Raw genomic sequence first — 17,430 nt, 5'->3', positions numbered from 1 at the left:
TTTTTTTTTTTTTTTTTGTGTCCTGCTGAGGGAAGGGACACAAAGAGCTGGGTGAGATTAAACAGTGGAAATTAGAGTGGAATGGAGGAGTGTGTAAAACAAGAGGCTGAGTTTGTGAAAAGTAGGACCAGGCTTGGGAAAGAAAAGCCCTTTTATGTGTTTAGACATTGTCTTATAGCCATGCTATGAATGCATCAAATAACAACCTAGTAGGAACAGAAAGCACAGACAGGTATAGAGTTGCTAACAGAGCTTTAGTAAGCTACTTTTCAGCCTAAGGCACAAACCAGATGACTTTGCCTTTAATTAAAATCGTTAAATACATATAGGTATATGTATAAATTGAATTGACAAAAAAGCAAACAAACAAAGCAGACAAACAAAGAAAAAAGAGAAAAACAACCTTTGGATTAAAAATTACAGCATAATCACACCAGGTAGTCCTAGGGAGTCTGGCAAACTCTGCAACTGCTTTGAGCTACTCCTGTCCCCAGCAGTTCCCCATTCAGTGTGTGGTCCTTGGCCAGGATGGCTGTGGCACTGATCTCAGTGCTGCAAGGCCTCCAGCTCACTTGCCTGTTCTCCCCTGTTGTGCTCCATTTCATTATAATGGAGTAACATGGAGTAGTGTTTGAAGTTCAGCTAAAAAGAAAATCAGAGACTTCAGTGTTTGACAGCCCTGCCTGGGAGGGACCAGCAGGGCCTGATTCTTGGGAGATGATCAGCACCTTGTCTTTATGAATTTTGTGCATGAGGGTTTCCTGGGAATCCCATGAGATGCCCATCTCCTTCTTCACCACCAAAATCCACTTCAAAACACAGCACTCATTTTCATGTTTCCATAACGCCTCATTTGCAGGCATGTGATTAGACCTAATTAATGCTTGTAATCAATGAATACTTAATTGCTCCGGGTGAAAAATGCTGGAGAAACACAGAGCACTGCTTGATTGAACACTCTTTCATTGGCTAATGGATCACTCTGTTACTTTTTCAGATTCTGCTTAAGCAGGCAAAATATCTGTGCTGGTGTAAAACAATCCTGCATTGATCTCTCAAGCCAAATGGGGTCTTTCCAGTAATTAGAAGGGTGGTGACAGAAACAGACTTGGCTGTCTGGAGGACCAGGGGGACTGGAAAGAGGTTTTTTTTGTTTTGTTTTCGTTTTTTTTTTTTTTAAATGTTGTTGTTAATTTTGGGTTTTTCTTTCAATTTGAAAGCTATGCAGCAAATAGCAAGGAGAAGACTAGTTAGATCTTTTGACTCGTAGCTGTAAAAAAATCATTTAGCATTCCCTGATAAGCCTCTTGATTTAAACAGAGAAGCAATTTCAGCTCCCTGGGAGTTCCATTTGAGTGAGTCTGGCCCCAAAACTTCACAGGCTCAAATCTCTGGAATCAAATTCCAGGAAACATTCATATGTGAATGATGCATCTGTAACAGATACAAAGGGGAGAGGGGAAGCATTTGGCAATTAGGAGTTGGAATCATTTATAACTCCAGCTGGTACTTCTCTTTTTTCAGGTGGAATGTCTTTAGGGGAGGAGGAGAACCTGTCACTGGCATGTTTTGCACTATGTCTTGCCTTTTCTTCATATTTAGGCTTTCTCCCATGAACTCTTCAAATGAGGCCAGTTTCCTGAGCACAGAGAACTAGGACTAGACTGAACTGCTCTCCAAGACGCTACACAAAGGCTACCAAGGAGCATCCTCACTATGTTTCTCTGGATTCACACTAGCGTGCATTAGAGCAAACTGCAGTCACATTAACAGATGTTCAGAACAAAAGGGACCACATACCAGACACAGGTCCTAATGCTTTATCTGACTGTGTCTTTCTGGATACTGCCAGGGCATTTATCCACTGCTAACCAGCCAGAGGGCACACCTTCCAGCAGATCTGAGGTGGGTAACAGAGGACCATAGGGATCCCCCAGTATCCTGCAGGTTCACTTCTGCTGTGATGATGTTACTGATGTTTTGTGTAGATCAATAGAGAAACTTTTCCATAGAAATAAAAGGGCATTAAAAAAAGCAACAGATGTGAAAGCTATGAGAAACTGATTTTCAGTTTCCCTATAAATCCAAATGAGCTCTGTGGCACCCAGATCACAGATCACACAGCTCTTATTTGCAAGGCTGAGTACCTATGGGAGCAACAGCATCAGCACATATAAATGTCAGATTGCAAGTGAGGTTTCCCAAAACAGCCCACTGTCTCTTTAACTTTGTGCTCTGTTCAAATGCTCAGGCCTAAGCTCCAACATAAATACATTGCCTGAATTTCCCTCCCCCTATATTATTCCTCTTGAGCTGTGGACGATTATATGCTATAGATAAAAAAGTGCTTGTTTCTTTGACAAATGCAAGGCTTAAAGACCACCCTCTGCTCTTGAGCAAAATTAGCTTATCTTTACCCCAAAAAATGTTGTTACTAAATATGAGCTATCATTTGTGTGTGGCCTGAATGAGACGCTCAATTCATCTTATTAGAGGTTACCCTTTGAGGAGCTTTAAAAGGAAATGCATTGTTCTTAATTATTCTTATCTCAACAGCTGTATAATTCCTGGTTTTGATTTAAAAAAAAAAAAAAAAGGCATAGAAAGATTATACTGAAAGCTGGAGATGGGTCTGAACCGAGACTGCAGAGCTGAACTTCAGCTCTTTGTGCTAAAATGTCTTCCTCTTTTCCTTTGAGAAGGTGTATGTCCTTTCTCTTCTCCCAAAATTAAAACATGAAACTGTGCATAAAGCAAAGAAAATCTCAGAAGAATAGGTTTTGTCTCTCTGGTTTTAAACTTGTCATAATAATGTTCTTTTTGTTGTATCAGAAAACAGTAAACAAGACTGGTGAGGAAACACTACTTTCCTGTGTCATTCCTGCACCCAAACTACACTGAAATATTTTGTAAATACTTTAATCAGAAAGGCCCAAAGCCAGTATTTCTTTTCCATTCAGTGAAAATTCTAAAAGATATTTAAACAAATCAAAAAAATCAAAGCAAATTGAGATTTGGGCAAAATTTACTACCACGCTAAAAAGCTGCTTTATGTTGGTTAAATGTTTGCACAAAAAGTGACATTTGCTGTGATGCTGTACGGTTGTCACAAGCTGCTAACCACTTTGAAGTGGAGCAGCACATAATGGATCGAATTCTCTACAGAGCCCAGTGCCAGAGTTTCAAGTGCCTGGCATCTCGCATTTGGTCCAGCTTCTCTGAAGTGGTCAGCATCCAGCAGCTTCTATTGTGACAGTAAGTGGCAAGATGTTTTGCAAAAGGGCTTAGCTACCAAGCTGCTGAATTCTTCTGAAAAATCTGGTCCAGGATGGTACTGAAGGCAGTTTCAGCTGGTTTGATTGAACCAGCTGTTGAATCACAGTGGAATCCTTCAACTTCTTATTATAACATGCCTCCACCGCAAAATGCTGCACCCTCACCCAACAACCAGGTAGCTGGTACATCCTGCTTCCAGTTCGTACCATTTTGTAATTCCAAAAATACAGATGAGTCCTTTTTTTTCTTCCATTCCATCTGGTCAGTCTTAGCTCCAATCCCTGTGTTTACATACAGAAGGTTTCTTCCCATGGTTCAAGGCAGAACCCAATAATACTGAGAATACTTGGTTTTCTATTAGCTGATATGCAATAGAGGAACACCATTCAAGCTGTGGGTGTTGGACTTTGCTAAAAACATTTGTTCATGCACACACTTCATACTGAAATGTACGTGTAATATGTGTGTGCCATGAAAAGGCTGTGGGAAGCTGTGGAACTACAAACAAACAGGAACCTTAGAGGAACCATGGGAAGCTTTTTTGTGATATCTTATATAAACAATCTGATAGAGAGGTCTCAGTTTCCAGTCTTGACTGGCCAAATTTTGGTGCTCATTACATTTGAAAACTAGAGTGCTTTGGGTCCACAATGTGGAAATAGGCTCTGACTTTCAGAAGCATTTGAAATCAAAAAGAATTACGCACCCTAACAACATTGGCTGTAGAAGCCTTATTTTATGCAATTTAAACCTTGGCCTCCCTTTTTTTACACTCCAAATATCAAATTCAAGGCGTAAAATAAGTAAAGCAATTGCCATGACTGCTGACCACATGGATTATCCCTTGGCAATGATGTAGGAAGTTGGAGGATAAACTACTGTGTTTGGCTCACTTCTTGAGCTAATCTAGGTCCTTCTGGATTGCATCCTATCCCTCAAGCACGTCAACTGCACCACTCAGCTTGGTGTCGCCCGCAAACTTGCTGAGGGTGCACTCCATGCTGTTGTCTGTCATTGATGAAGCTGTTAAACAGCACTGGTCCCAGCACGGACCCCTGAGGGACACCCACTTGTCACCAATCTCCATCCAGATGAGCCATTGACCACTAGTCTGCAGATGCAACCAAATTCCTTATCCACCCATCAAATCTCTCTGTCTCCAATTTAGAGAAAAGGACGTTGTGGGGGACTATCTCAAAGGCCTTACAGAAGTCCAGATAGATAAGATCCATAAGTCCTTCTCTCCTCCCTTATGGAAGGGTTGGTCTGCGTTTCCCATAGCACACTGAGGAGTACACAGGCGTGCTGTGCACGTGCAAAAGCTATTTTCTGTAGTGGGACTGCCAGGAGGCATATAGGACAACTGGAATGAATGTCGCATAACATGTAACATGGTGCAGTGGCTGCATGTCAGAACCCTCCTTAACCAGCTTCTCCAGAGGGCTTCAGAGCCACCCAGTTTGCCTGGTGCATCACCACTGCACACACAATAGGCTCTCTAACTATCCAGGGCACTCACTTTCTTCCCACAGAGCACATAGCAAACCACTATAATATCCTGACTGCCTGTAGTCTTTCTTACATGGAATTTCCCAAAGAGCTAATCTTGAAGGTGCTATGAAGAACTTCTGTAGGTGTCCCTGCAGATATACTGCCAGGTTAATATCTGGCAGAGAGGAATGAGTAACTACTATCAAAACATTGGTAGTTCAGAGAAGCACAGCGCACATTGTTCACGTTTCTCCTATATTTTTGGGTTTGGAAGGTGTAATTTTGTTCCCAACAGATCTTAAAATTTCGAGCAAGTGTAAAACATGATGTTTATAAGTACTTAATGATTTTTCTCATTGCAATCATTCCTTTGCGTACTAGCTGCACACTGACAATGTATAATAAACTAGCTTGTGATGGGAGCTTTCTGCTGTTGTACACACAGCTGTGAACAGGTTCTAGCTGCTGGTAGGTTCAACAAGGAATGGTATATTGTTGTATAACCCCCAGCCAGTTACTATGAACATGCACATGAAGGTCACCCCCTGTTCAAAACGCAGCAACTAGTGAAAGCACCCAGACACTTTTTCACTATTTCACTAGTTAAGCAGTGTTAGCTCAAAAGTCCAAGCTTTATCTGAAAAGATGCCCAGCTACTATCAGTAGTGGATTAGGGTCTTCCTTCCTGAATAGTGCCATCTCCATTTCTAATCTCCAAACAGTGATGTTGTTGCTTTTATTTCTCATTAGTGAAAGGCTACAGGAGGAATACAAGATTAATGACTGCAGCACAGCCTCACTCAGCACCTACAGCAACAGCAGCTGTTACTTCATACAAAACAATATTTTTCTCTGGGGTGCTCATTCTACCTACACCAGCAATAGAGACAAGAACACCTACAGTTTCCCAAATCCCTGTATTTTTAGACATTCTTATTGAATGTATAAAGCACCACTGCTAGGCATTAAACAGAGGTAGAGAGAGAGGAAAAAACCCTCCACAAAGCTCAAAGATGCACTACAGTCAGATTGAAAAGAAACAGCAAGGGGGTATGGCAACAGGCCATCTCTTTCAAAAGAAGCTCTGACTCCTGTCCAGGCATATGCTTCACAAGGAGTGAAGCTGCCAAACAGGTATTGATAACAAAGGAATTATTTTCACATGCTTATTTTTATTTAAAAAGATTAATATCTGCTGTTGAAGAGAACCTGACTGTTAACAGGAATTTTAATGCAACATGCAGGCAGAAATAACTATTCACCAACACCACAGAGATGATACAGGACAAAAATAGCTTGATTCATCCATACAGTAATTCAAAGCAGCAAAATACATCCAATTCTAGCCTAAAACCCATCATGCATTTTCCACGGGGAAACTAGATACCTCCCACAGAGAATACCTTGTTGTCCTAAGCACTTCTGAAGTTGCACTTCCACCAAGTCACGCAATATTAATGGATACATATACACACGTATATAATTTTGTACAGCTTTGTAGTTGCTAGTGATAAAGTTTAGTTAGAACCTGACCTGAGGAATGACTGAGCAATCTCTGTACATGCAACAATCCCAGCAAATGGCTGGGGTTGCCTGGTACCCCTCTTAAGTAAGCCTGTGCTGTTCACAGTTGTCCTACGTCATGCAAAACACTGTGGTTTATAGTAACAACTTGAGCACAAACAGCTTTCAGTAAGGTCTATTCTCTTGGTGGAGTCCAGAAGTGCCTTCTTTGGACTTTGCTGAAGATATAATCTTGCTCCATTATCACTGGTCTCATTTTATGATCTTGGGTGATGCCCCAGGCTAATTCTAAATGTGTGCATATAACTCTGACTATCGTCCATCATGCAGCATCCAGAAGAGATAAGAACAAATCACCCACTCTTAATTGGCCTAATGTTTCTACCATCTAGTAGACTCTCTACTAAGTGGAAAGGAAGGACTCTACATTTCTGAATCAAGAGGATTTCTCACATCATAAACATGAAAGGTGAATATCATTTTATCAGAGGACACAGCTTTTTTCTTTTTAATTGGAGATGGGTGAAGTAGCTTGGACAACATAAAGTCTGATTTCCTCTGAAGCCTTGAGGTAGCCTTAGAAGAGAATTAGATATAAAAAGCTAACTAGTTAAAATAACTAGATCCCATTTGAAAACATCAAAGAAACAGAAACACCACCCACCACATTTTTAAAAAACTTGCTTCCTGACCAGTGAAAACTGTGTAAGCACCACCTCATATGCCAATTATGCACTGATGTGTGTGAAAAAGGATACTCCCATACTCCACCATCATTTCTCATCAGGCAGTTGTCCATTCCCTTACAAAAACCTGGTCTTGTACAGACAGAAAGTAATCAAAGCCATTTGTAAGAGTATTTGGGTTATCTAATTTTGAAAACATATTCCTAACCTACATTCTCTTCCTGAAGAGAACTGGTATGCTCTACCAACATGCTGAGCTCTTGCCAGTATTAGTATTCAGGATGATTTAAATTTCCGTACAAAGCTTGATTTTAAGTACGTTCATTTCTGAGCACCTAAATGGAAACAGTGACTTGTAGGGCAGATTTTCAGTACTCTCATTTTCAAAAGAGCCCTTCAGGGTATCTCCTGCTAGACCTCTCTCAGAGTCACTGTAGGTGGTTTTGGAAAGGTAAAGCATGTTCCTCAAACAAGTCTTTTCCCTCTGCCTTGGTGCTTCTTACAATGCTTCCTGGCAGAGGGAGTGTCATGGTATAGTTTACAAGTATTGCAAGAGTGACTAAATAAAATCTCAGAAAAAATTCAATTTGACAGCATCAGGCTCTAGGCTACAGCTGTGTCCACTGCAAGAAGATAGGAGAGAAGTAAAAATTATTTTAGTGCCTCTTTCCACCATCCTCAGCTGTCTCAGCATGAGCATAAATGTTGTCCAGGGAGCCGGAGGTGAGCTGGCTGATGCCCACCAGCCCAACCATTTCAGCCCACAGCCCTTACAGGGCCCCTGGGGAACTGCTGCCTGCCCTGGGCACACATCAAGGGAAAATGGGTCAGGAGGATGGGTGTGAAGCTGGCTGAGCAGCCCAGAGGCTCCAGCCCAAGATTTTGCCAGTCAGATTTATTACAAACACTTGTGGGTCCCAATGAGAACACTTCAAAACACTAGAGCTCACACTGCAGGCAACAAATACGGAGTGCAGGGCTTACTTATTTTTTATTTATTTATTGTTATTTATTGACTGAAAAGTATTTGTTTCTACACTTTTTAAATGGAGATGGGGCTGAGAGTGTGTGTGTGTGTGTGTGTGTGTGTGTGTGAGGGGGGGAGAGGGCAGGCTGCATGTTATAAGAAACTTGCCCCATGCAGTGGAAGGAGCTATTTTTCCATCAGGGAAAGAAAGGAGCATGCTGAACCGGTATACTGCAAAGCCACAGCACCAGCTTCTGCAGGCTAGGTACATCGCAAGCTGACCTTTTTTAAAATTCAGGAGTCAGTTTTAGTGGTCAAGAAAATGAGGAGCAAGTAGCACAGATATGTTGCCCAAGCTTCCCTGCACAGCTCTGCCAGGACAGTGCATGTCCTGCAATAACCTTGTTATCCTGGTCCCTGGGAAGAGACTTCTGTAATTTTCCCATAATTTGATTTCTTGTATGAACTTCTCTACAGCCTGTCTCACAGGCAGGGTCTCTAATCATTGAACCTTTATGTCTCTCCATGATGTCTGTCAGTTTGAGCATTCGTTTCTGAGATGCAGAGATAGGCTCTGCTCCTGGGTCACCCCAGGAGCCTGGACAAACCAGGGAAGAAGTGGGCTTTGGGTGCAGGTAGGGGTGCAGGCCAGAGGACCCTGGCACTGTGTGATTATGCATGAAATTTGACCAGGAGTTGTCAGTGCAACAACTTCATGGAAGTCATGTGGGTGCAAGCTAGCACATCCCAAACCCTGACACCTAGGAGGAGAGGCAGCTCCTTTATCTGGTCCATTTTCAAATCGTATGGACTTGAAAGGTCTGAAAGGCTCTTTAGAGGGAATATTTGGCAACATCGGCTTTCAGAAGGAATGACACCTGTCAAAAATTGACCTCTCAAAAGTACTAAACATCTGCAAAATTTTGATGTTCTGCTCTTGTGTTTGATAGTCCCCTTTTGTCAAATTTATGTCCTCTTTGAATTATTGCAATTTTTAAATGCAGCAGTATCATCCATAACCATTCAGAAGAAATGCTAAAAATAAATTTAAGAAAATAACCAAAGTATTGGGGCGGGGGTGTGTCTCTAAAAACCAAGACTCCAACCTTGATCTAAACCAGACTGTTTCTCTCCATCCCCCCAGCTGCCTTGCATTTAAAGAGAGTTGGAAGGGAAAAGACTCCATCAGTCTCTGAGTCTGTAAACCTTTTCCCTCCCTAATATCCGAGACAAGACTTAAAGAAGAACCAGTCTGGAACAGAACATGAAAAACCTTCTGAAAAATGGCTAGAGGCTTAATGCTGTCACTGTCCCATGTTTATTTTTCTTTCTTTGATGTCTGATGTCAAAGAGAAAATAATGTCATCTGCTGGAAATTCAAACATGTTTGCATTTTGAGGTAATTAGAATTAATGTCGGAGGGCAAAACTAACACCAAGCCACTCCAGTCTTTCCCATATGAGGAAAACATTCCATAATGACTTACATTTAATCTGGGAACTGGCAGGCAGTCAGAAGCAGTCCGGATTCAGGCAACAGGGTAATATTTCAAAAGAATTTTCTTAAAAAAATATAAATATATAAAATAAAAAGAAAATAAGATAAAATACAATACAATAAAATAAGCTATCTGTATATGCTCTAATTTATAAATGATGGCAGCCTGATTGTGCTGCTCCAATTCCAGAAGGGTGTAACTCTGTTGAAATTCAATGGCTGACAAGGGTGTAAATCAGTAATGGCAGCCCCAGTTTAAGACCACCACTGTTTCCTAAGTACTCAGCACCCACAATTGCAGCCAGATTTTCTAAAGAGCTCAAGCCCCCATTCACATTCAAACAAGGGCCAGATTTCTGTAAGTGCTTAGCACGCAGTCTCTCCCCATTGTGGCATTAATGGCAACACATTGAGATCTTTTGGAAAACTGGTCATACATGTTTGTTTTGGACCATATCTTGTCACCCTTATACATGTTGAGTAGCATCTTCCTCAGTGAAGAATCCTACTAAGCAATGCCTCTGTGTGGGAAAAGGACTTTCTCTCAAAAGAAAATTGCAAGACATTGCTCAATGCCCCACTGTTTGAGTATCAGATGCTATGGTTATGGTTATTACTAAGCTGTGAAAACCTAGCCTGAATATAATCAAACTGAACTGAGCAGGTATGGGTTAAATCTTGGCTCATGAGAAACAATTTAATCCTCGTAGGGCAAACCGAAAAAAAACGTTATTTCTGGACTGAGGATTTTAATTTGAATTACTCAGCTGTCTTCAGGGGTTAAAAATAGAAAAGCAACCTTTTCCAGTTCAAAGAAAATAAATGGCTACACTTATCTGTGTGGGTAATTAAAACCAGATGAACTCCAAGAGTTGAAATCTTCCACACAGCTAGTCCTTACTGAGGAGTAGCTTCTTAGCAGCATTTGACATATTAGAAAAAAATTTAATTATTATGGTAAGTATAATGGAGATTGTTGCAACACTCAAGGGCAAGTTATTGGTATAGAACTGTGGAACAGATTAAAACATTCAAAAACCAAAACAGAACAGCTTTTCCTTTCACATGGGATGATTATGAATCTATTGACATCAACTGAGTTAAAAGCAGAACAAATTCTGTATTTTCCCTTCTGAAACTCTGCAGAAGTGCATACCCTGGGCCTTGGCATTGCACAGCTGTTGCGGCAACGCAAATGACTGCAAGTACGGCTAATTCACTCACATGGTGTGCCTTGTGCTGCACTTCCACCTCATCGCTTCCCCAACACCCATGGGAACTTCACTGCTTCAACACTTATTTTCCCCTGCACTGTAAATGAATTTCTCTTTTTCTGCTTTTTATGACAAGTCATATGGCCCAACAGATAAATATGAAAGAGAAATGACACAGGGTTATTTCTGCTGGCTATCCCGAGTCTCACTCAGAAAACTTGGGCAGGATGACTGTGTGTGTAAAGAAGACAGAGTGGTAAAGGAACTGCTCTCATGGACCGTCTTGCAGAGCTGTCTGTGGTCACATCAAAATTTGTCTGTGCTACATGAGTGTAGCTTGGTGGGTTACTCTTGTTCTGTAAGACTACATGGAGAATTGTTATGGAGGTAGGTGGGTATCACATACTGTCATCTTTTGGGATACCTTTCCAGTCCCTCCACCATGCTGTTGCAGCACATCCTTCTATTAACTTCTACTTGACAGCCAGCTAACAAATTGCAAAGGCAACAAATCAACTGAAAGAATCAGCAGTGTCTTTCTGCACGGAGAATAACATTTTAAAAGCCAATTTTTCTTCATGTTTCATCAAAGCAGCCTATAGGAAAATGAAATCCCCAACTTTGATTGTAATCCAGATCATCAGTCTCTTTAAGCCTGCAAAGCTGAAAGTAGATACTTCTTATATTTACAACATATTTTCTTTATTTAGCTGTGGCCAAAAAAAGTAAAGCAATAGCATACTGTCCTTTTCAAATTTACATTGGCCCATACAAACAACTCCAAAGACAATTTCCCTAATCTGCAACTGCCTCCAAGGCCTGGACTTAACCAGGCCATTTTCCATGTTGACAAGACAAAAGTATCTCTAACAACTGTAACAGGCTATTCCTGCTAATGTCAAGGCCATACAAATTCCTGGGCCCTGAGTGCTGCCTGCTCCTCAGATGTGCTCCAGCCACAGCCAAGGAGGAGGCTAGAAGAGGAGGAGGAGGGCCATGGAATTAATTTCTTTCTGTTCTCTTCAGCCCTGACCTTCTCTGCTGCTTCCCATCTTCCCTATCCAGTTCAGCTTCCCCCATTTTCTTCCCTATCCTTCCAAATTTAGGTTGCTTGCTGGGGGCAATATCAATTTATGCAGTTATGGGAAGAGTCGAGTGCTGATCAAGAGCAGAGGGGGAATTGCATATACATGTTAAACCAAGCGGGGAGCTCTTCTTTTGGAAGAGTATTTGCCCATTGTCTCCAGCCACTTTCTCAGGAAAAGCTGATGACTAGTAGTGGGAAATGAATTGTCAGGAAGCAAGTTCTGACACAGAGGAAAAGGCAGCACAGCTCCAAATCTCTTGGTCTTTTTTATCTACAAAAAAATATTTCCCCCTGTGTGCTTCTTTTCCTAAGAGCAGGGCTACTATCACAGCTTGCCTGTTGCTTGCTACCTCCTCAAGTTCTCCATAGCTTCTCTCCTTTCTTTCCTCTCTCCTATTCCTTGTGCTTTTTCTTCCTCCAGCTCCATTTAATTTAGAGCAGCCAGGGTTTGCACAGCAAGGATATTGTGAGATTAACCAGGTTTAGAAAGTTTGCCTTTTCTGTGCACACATGCTCTGTTGTCTTCCCTCCACTCCCAGTGTAGAAAAATATATCCAAAACTGCTGTGAAGTTCCTCAGTGAAGAGCTGGCACAAAGCTCCCCAGCCAGAGGAGTGCCATGCCTTTGTCTTGCACAGAAACCCACACACAGCTTACAACAAATAGAATGCCAACTGTTAATAAGAATTAAAATGCCTCCCCACACAACACGCTAGCACTTTAGTTAAAGAAAAAAAGAAAGATAAATTAAGAAAGATATCACACAAATCACCAGTCTTTCATTGCTTAATGTAGATATATTGTACCCAAAACTTGTTTCACTTCATTTGGTGTGAAGCTGTGGTAAGTCCATTAAAGCTGAAGGAGTTGCATCTGCCTAGAACTGGTGTGAGCCAGATCAAAATCAGATCCATTACATCTATTGCTATAATATCATCTCCTTCCATATGGTGCTGCAACTAGGCCGTATGCTGAACTGAATGTTGCCTAAAGTCTGTTCATCCCAAAAGCTGCACTGATCTTAGCCTCTCTTATACCAAAAGCAGTACCTCCCTGTGTCCCACAAAGAAAATAATATTGTCATAGGGCTTCTTAAAAGTTTCAGCATGTTATGGATGATTCACCCCCCATCTCCACCTACTTCTGAACACAGATGCTCAGATCAGGCTCTCTGGCAAAGAGCAGAGCTGAATTTCCTTAGTAGAGTTTATGTGGCCCTGGTTCTTTGTAAGCTGTACACTGCAAATATAGTCCTTCACTCTTGCTAACTCACTCCTCACTTTCTCAAGGATGTGACGCTTACCCCTCTGAATTAAAAGGTTTCCAGCTTCTTCCTCTCATCTATTACAAATAGTCACTGCATGGACTTTCTAGTTCTGGTTAACAACAGCTATATGTATCTCACCTTTTATTTCATACTTCACTTTGGATGAGTTCTCTGCTATCCCATTACTTCACCGAATACGAGTTTCTTCCAAGTTCCTCCGACCTGAGAGTCTTTAACCCTGATCATAACCTTACAAGTTTAATCTGCAAGTAGGGTGTTGGAAATCTTTGAATGACCAACAAGAAAATATTTTTATCTGCTCCAAAATTCTCTTTCACTGGCATTCAACTTTCATACATGCTTTCCAAAAAGCAACATTTATTGTTGTGGACTTATCCATCCTCATGTCCTCTCCTACTTACACATACTGTCATGGCCCAATTAATTTCTCATTTAGATCTCACCTTCCTTGGGTGAAGGGGTTTTCTCCTTTGTTTATCAGACTTGTGGAGTGAGCTGCAGCAGATTACTCTTTAACCACATATCATAACTGACCTTTTATTTCTCCTCTACTTTACTTTCTAAATGAGATTGTCACACCTGACCTTCAGTTTAAATGTCTGATCTAACAGGCAGAGGGATTTGCTACTACTTTTCTTGCACTTTTTGCCTCACTGAAATGTCCTCATATTTATTCTAATCAAGTTCCTTACTTTTAAAATATCAAATTGAAATTGCCACTGATCAATACTATCCAGTGGGGCACGAACACTCACTGTCTGTATTAACTCCTGCTTTTTCTTTAGGGGTAAACTGAACCTCCCCCAAACTATGCATCAAAAATGAATGGCTTTAAATAGCAATCATCTGTGGTATTAATCAAGTTTCTTCTTAAAACCATCCCAGATGTGCCACTCAACCAGCTTATACTGGTTTCTGTAAGAACACCCACTGTTATTATTCTACCAACAGATTTTGCAACTTCCTTAATTTCTTTTAACACATGAAGGTCTCAAGCTGAGATCTTCTGCAGCAATGAGGGTGTGCTAACAGCAGAGGGTTGCATAAATCCGCGCAGCAGTTCCAGCAGACCATGAAGGCTGTAGGTACAGTGTGGATGAGTGCAGGGTTATTTTAAACAGCTTGCAAGCTTTTTAACGTAGCTGACCGTTTTCTTCAGCTTGGGAGTTACTGAAAACAGGACAAAGGAGCAAGATGTAAGCTTTGCCTTACATAGCTGTACAGGCACATGAACACAGATTGTACGAACCCAACTGCATTTGCCCAATTCATTTTTTACATAGTTTGAGGGACAGAAAGTGTGTCAGGAAACCTGTTAGAAAAGGCAAGTGGATGGGCAGGGATCACAGCCATCCTGCACCAAAGGAATGAGGAAAAATGGTGTTTGGCAGAGGATGAGGATCCTATAAAAGAGCTCTCCATCTGGAATGCTTGGGACATTCTGAACATTTTTCTTTCCACCATCCCCAGGCAATGGGAAATTACTACCTCTTGTGTGAGTGGAGAGAAAACAACTAGGTGGTCTACATTTTAGCATGCATGAGGTATTGCTAGGTATCTCCATTCTGGCAGTGCTTTTGTCATGTGCTGTGTTTTCAAACTCTACCCTTCACCATCCAAGGAATATTAGTGCAGTACTTCCCTCTATTATAAGTCCCCGCAGTTATCTTGTGGGTTCTTTGATAAAGGCAGTCCCCAGATTGCTCTCTCTAAGATGACCCAGTGTTCCCTGGATGCAAAGGTCAAGCTGTGTATCATCATGCATTCTTGATCTGATTTTTTATTGGCTTTATCACATCTTAAAATTTGGGATTAACACACTACAACGCAAATGGTAAAAGCAAAGGCCCAGTGAAATGCTACCCTACATAGCTGAAAGCCTTTGTACTGCTGCTGTTCTTCAGTCATATCCTTAATACAAATATCAAACTCAGCCTTATGACATTACAGAAATCCAATAACAGTTTTTTATGCAATGGAAACATTTTTGTAAAGACTTACATTTTATTTGGGAACTGGCTATCTATTACAACCAGCAATTCAAGTCAAAGCAATGGAGTAATATTTCAAAAATGATGAGAGCAAAACAAATAATCACATGAATGGTATTATTTTGCAAAACATGTGATCCTCAGTAATTTGTGGTTTTTGGTCCCTGGTGCTAAAACTGTGCTGTGTCTTTAATAAAGCTAATTATGTAAAACTCTCTGAAGGTCACAAAAGGTTCAGGCAGAGGCTTTTTGATGCTGAAATGCAGACCAAACAGCCATAGTATGTTGTTCTGATTAGAAATGAAGCACTGCTTTCTTCAGACTAATACTGTGTTTAAAATTCCTCTGTGAAATACTGGTATGTATACCTTACATACCCTCAGACTGTTTTGCACAGTGCTGCAAAAATCAAATTACCCTCTCCCTCTCTCTAATGTGGATATGGAAACGAGCCTTCTCTTTCCATCACCATGCCCTCTAAAAACATTACATTATACTTACAGCATTTATTTATTTTTGGCAGCCAGCCAGAGAAAAAAAATAATCCTCTTTCAAAAATACCCCTCCCTGTGAATTGAATTATGTTGTAATCCATTCTGGATCTACCCCAGGCCTGCTTGCCTTCTGGGGTAAAATGACAACATTTTGGATGGTCTGCAGGGCTGGGTGGAGGGGGTGGACCACCAGGAGACTTAAGATACAGCCCAGGTTTCTCTCCCACTCCTTAATTTTACAGCCACAAGGAAAAAACCTGTACACAGAGTGGGCTTTGTCCATCTGCGAAACACATGCTCACCCAGGTTGCTGCTGCTCATGAGGTCACAGCGCGGGACACTGCAAAATGGTTTGCAATGCTGGCAAAGTGGTGACGCCAGCCCTGTCTGGCACAACTGGAGTGGCATGGGCACAGAGAGATTTGGGGGCGTTTCTACCCCACTAGCACTACTCAGGGAGGGCTGCCAGCCAGGGTGTGTGAGCCATTGGTGCCACACCTCACTGCCATGGGGCAGTGCAGCTCCCAGCACTCCTGCAAAGGTTTGCTGTGGCTCTTCTCCCTGAAGGGCCACAGCTTGTGCTGTTTTGTTGCCATTTTACATTGCTCTTTCCCTGCAAACTGCTACTCTCCTTTATTTTCTTCTTCTTCCTGAGTGGTCTCTGTGGCCACTCCATCTGAGTTTGTGGTGAGTTGGGGATCGCTGGTGTTCTGGAAAGCCGATTGCTGCGTCTCCGGCTGCAGTGTAGGGACCAGAACTCTCTTCAACTTAACTTGAGGGCAACTTGATGACAAACTGAAGGGACTTCAGAGAGGAGAAAAAATGAGCCAAGGCTTAGATGTGGGCTGAAGGAAAATGAAGGGAATGGGTTTTGCACATATCTTGGCTGAACGATATCTGATTGGGGTATGATAATTCCCCATAAGTCTTAGGAGGATATAAACACTTAAGAGGCAAAGGGATTGATTAGGACCAGAGAAGGGAGTATAATTGGAATTAATGAGATGAAAAAGAGAACAGGAAAATTTATGCTTTAGAGTAACATTTCCTAATAACGAGATCTACTACAATGTTGGGTAGGATTCCAGAGAGAACCAATGGAAATCCTATTGCTTAAGTTATTTCAGAGAAGACTGGACAAAACACTCAAGAACACACCGTAGGGAACAATTCCACAGTGACAGGAGGATGGAAAAGATGATCTAATAGTAGCTCTTTCCATATTAATTTATATGGTGACCTTATTTTAGAGAAGTTTTTTTTGAGCTGCCAACCAGTCATCAGTAAAAGAAACATGCTAAAAAGTTCCTTCTGGCATTCCATAAGAGTTCCATATTTCCCTGTTTCCCAAGTCCTGTCTATTACATATATACACTACAGAGCTGATGATTTATAGCAGAATCATCATCCTCCAGTCATCCCATTTTGCTGAGTTACTGCAGGGCCTCTGAACAGTGGTTATCTTGTGTGCCATATGAGCTAAAACATCACAGCAAAGCACAGTCAGGTGATTCAATATTAATTTCCTGGCTTTGAAAAATTGAAAAGTCAAATCTTTAGTGTAATTTTAAAACCATTTCTTTTTCCTATTGCCTATTTTTCACATACTCAGGTAGTTGTGTAGAATAACATTTGGAAAATCTTTGCAAATAGAGTTTTATTAGGAGAAAGGCAGAACCAGACATTATTCAGTAAAAAGAGAAGGGGTGGAAGGCTCTTTGTATTGCAAAAAGTACCATAAGAGAAAGGAAATTCTCACTGAAGACACTTCTGCATCTCTGAATTTGTAATACATACCATTTTGTACTGCATGAGCTCTATTTTTTTTATTACTTTACATTATATACGAGTGACACACTCTCATTTCAGCAAGGGAGGGCAATAAAGGTTCCCTGAATGTTTAACCTAATAATGTG

The 17,430-nt window shown here is 41.2% G+C and overlaps 1 protein-coding gene across 1 annotated transcript in view; it reads left to right on the top strand.

Moving 5' to 3' along the window:
• The window catches only part of EGFR (epidermal growth factor receptor), a 1,326,436-nt gene that overhangs the window by 1,255,717 nt on the left and 53,289 nt on the right, over positions 1–17,430 (top strand). The gene's annotated exons all lie outside the window — the stretch shown is intronic.

This window comes from Myiozetetes cayanensis, unplaced genomic scaffold (assembly GCF_022539395.1).
Source record: "Myiozetetes cayanensis isolate MyiCay16 unplaced genomic scaffold, myiCay2020 scf1, whole genome shotgun sequence".
Lineage (NCBI taxonomy): Eukaryota > Metazoa > Chordata > Aves > Passeriformes > Tyrannidae > Myiozetetes > Myiozetetes cayanensis.
This window is presented reverse-complemented; position numbering and strand designations above follow the sequence as displayed.